Source organism: Musca autumnalis, unplaced genomic scaffold (genome assembly GCF_047663935.1).
Source record: "Musca autumnalis isolate F117 unplaced genomic scaffold, ASM4766393v1 scaffold_3, whole genome shotgun sequence".
Classification (NCBI taxonomy): domain Eukaryota; kingdom Metazoa; phylum Arthropoda; class Insecta; order Diptera; family Muscidae; genus Musca; species Musca autumnalis.
Genome location: NW_027411866.1, coordinates 71882350 through 71885679, shown reverse-complemented (window position 1 = coordinate 71885679; position 3330 = coordinate 71882350). Strand labels below are relative to the sequence as shown.

At 33.2% G+C, this 3330-nt stretch overlaps 1 pseudogene; it reads right to left on the bottom strand.

Annotated features, from left to right (window-relative positions):
* Positions 1-2093: 2093 nt before the first annotated feature.
* On the bottom strand, positions 2094-2943 carry LOC141398221 (nucleosome assembly protein 1-like 1-A; annotated as a pseudogene).
* Between the last annotated feature and the right edge of the window lie 387 nt (positions 2944-3330).

Below are 3330 nucleotides of genomic sequence, written 5' to 3'. Positions count from 1 at the left end.
ATATGGAGGTAGTTTTTGGAAATTCGTACATATGTAGTAGAAATAGTACAAAATTTAGTACAATTTGAATTTCGGTGAACATATAGAGATAGAATACTGAAATCAGGAATTAAGATTGCTGTTGCAGTATGGGAAAGTTTGAAAATTATTATGAGGATCACTGTTGGGACTAGATAATATATGAATTTTTTCTATATGTATGTAATACCTTAGGCATTAGGTGAACAAGTATAGCTAAAACTGTAAAATTTTCGATAAGGTCCTGAATTTGAAAAATTGTAGTAAATATTGTTGCAAAACCAATGGTGCAATATTTAATACAAGTTTTAAAACCCAGGACGGGAAGGCGTTTTCTAACTAAATGAAATTAAGTAGTCAAACGAGAAGAGACTATTCAAAAAAAATTGCAGCCAAGACAATAATTAGGAACTCTAGTACAAAGCAAATTATAATTTTTTCTCGGATATCAAACCGATCAATATTGAATCAAACAATCAACTACAAAAATGTACCTTAGATCTCAATAAACAACTTTCTGTAGAAATGGTAATTTAAGATCAAAATAGCCAAATAAATGCGATTTTTCTGGAACATCAAACAACTTTAGAAAATATTCGATTTTTATACTTTTTCTCCTTTTGACCTATGGATGTTCCAGAATGTTGTTTACTGAAATCGTGGCTACATTATTGTGGTTGGTTGTATTCTGGAGTGTTGAATGGTTTAGAAAAGAAAAGAAAAAAGAGGATAAAATCGCATTTGTTTTGGTATTTTGACCATTTCTACAGAGTTCGTATGTTCCAGAAAGTTGTTTACTGAGATCTAAGCTACATTTTTGTGGTGGATTGTTTGATTCAATTTTGATCGGTTTGATATCTGTAGACCAAAATCCGAGAAACAAATTATAACGGAAATTTGACCTTAACGATTTTGATCTTGAAGATGAGGTTGAATGGATTTTATGTGTTCACAATAATTATTCTTTAAGACGAGAGCTAGAACTTTGCCAGAAACCAAAATTCTTAGCGGTTTAGAAGATATGAGCCAAACAAAATGATCCCTTTTGGCACAAGGCATCGGGTCTTTTGGGGCCAATAACCGCGAGAGACGAAGTAACAGAGAAAAACGCTGGAACACTTGTCTTCTTATTTTTCGTCTTCTATCACGCTACGGTGTCAGATGTTGGTTAATTTTTTCGTAGCGCACAGTGTAATTATAAATTATGCAATATTTTGAGTTTTAAATTTTTGGTTTTTTGAAAATTATAGCTAATTCAGTCTGAAAATGTAGATAAAACGTCAAAATATCTCAAATATAGCCAAAAATATAATGTTTTTTTTTTTTGTTTTGTTCAATATTTGTTTTTTTTTCTCAATTCAACCACTATAACTTAAGTACAGTACACATTGTCAGTTTTGAATGACGATTTTTTGCAATTATCGATAACTGTCCAACCGTCCGGCAACCACAAAATATTTTGTGGTTGCATGATGAATGACAAAAATGAACGGCCACACTAGCAAGCAACAACAAAGCTGTCATTAAAAACTGACAATGTGTACTCAGTTTTAGACATTTGTTAATCGATTTTTTTCGATATCCTTCGATATTTTAAATATATTGGATGGACTCTTCCACTTCTTTTTATTTTTGAAACATGTAATAAATTCATAATTAAAAAATGTGGTTCCATTACCAAGTTTTCATTGCTGCACGATAACTGTTTTTAGAAAACTACACTCTAAATTTTTTGCAACAAGATGCGACACAAATGTGCGCAATTTTAAACACTTGTGTTGAAATTCTATTTTTACGCATAAAATGTTTCAAATTTAGGCATTTATTGTTGCATATTCATTCACTTTAGACACATAGGTTCACAATTTCAGCACACTTTATGCGTAAAAATCACATTTCAACGAAAATGTTTAAAATTGCGCACATTTGTGTCGCATCTTGTTGCAAAAAATTTAGAGTGTACAGTATTAGAAAAACAAAATGAAATTTTATTTCATTCTACATTAATATCTGATCTGATGTTCTGGTGTGTGAGCGGTATGAGGGATATGAGAGAGGAGCTTTCAAATTTAAATTCATTGATTTTGACATTCATTTGGTGTAGGCTTCTTTTTGTGACCACCGCTGGCACGTGGCTTCTCCTTTTCTTCATCAGACTCTTCATCATCTTCTTCTTCACCATCATAGGACATCATAGGAGTCATCATCTTCGCCTTCATCGTCGATAACATCTCCGGTATAATACAAAACGGCTTTGGGAATGATTCTTGCATGCAAAAAGTGACCGATTTAAAAATCAGTTGGTAAAATGCCTTGTGTTTCATCGTCAATTTCTTCTTTGTCATCAGCTACTTCCGGTGGGTTAAAGAAATTAAAGAATGAGTAATTGGCCACTAATTTGACAATGGTTCTAACATCAGCACGTTGCTTATGTGTCTGCTTCTTTCTAATGGTTCTTACTGTCAAATTCATTTTCTTCTCCCAGTTAATGGTGCATCCCTTACATTTGTAGATTTCAGGTCCTTCATAACCATATGAATAGTCTTCTTCTAGACCAGACTTTAGGAAATATTGTTTGGTCAACACTTCGTTGGTGAAATACTCATTCTTGTCAAAGTGGAATTCTAAGGTGTACGAATGTTCATCGTCGTATTTAATAGTAATATCGGTAAGTTTCTGCAATACAGGTTCATCATTCAACACAGTTATGCGATCTTGCATTTTTTCTGGCAGAGCCTTCACCATTTCTTGTAGAAATTGTCGGCGCAAAATAGCATTCATATAAGCAGGCACCATTTGATTCGTGGAAAACTCTTTTCCATCTTCATTTTCGCTCATAGATGATCCAGCATCTTCATGGTCATCGTCACTCATCAATGCATCTTCTTTGCCCTTAGCGACATCTTTATCTTTTTTGGCATCCATGCTTGTTTTTCACAAGGAATAAAAACCGGAAGAATCAATCAAATTTGCGAATTTTTCTATAAAGTCACGCTTGCCCGACGACTTCTTTCTCTTCTGCTATTTAAAAAATAATAGTTTGATCGATCAATAGAAATCCGTTGTGAAAAACAGTTATGCCCGTTTAAAATTGAAAATCCTAGAAACACCGTTTTTCACGACATTTACCGTTATTGAACCCCAACACGATAGAATTTTTGCATCAGAATGTTTGAATATTTTTCTGGTCAACTTTTGTAGCACAGAGTCATTTATCGATTTTTTCCGAAAAAATAGAGAGTTCTTAATTATTGTCTCGGCTACAATTTTCGTCTGAGTGTTGGATCGAAAATCTCAATGGTTTAGCAGTTA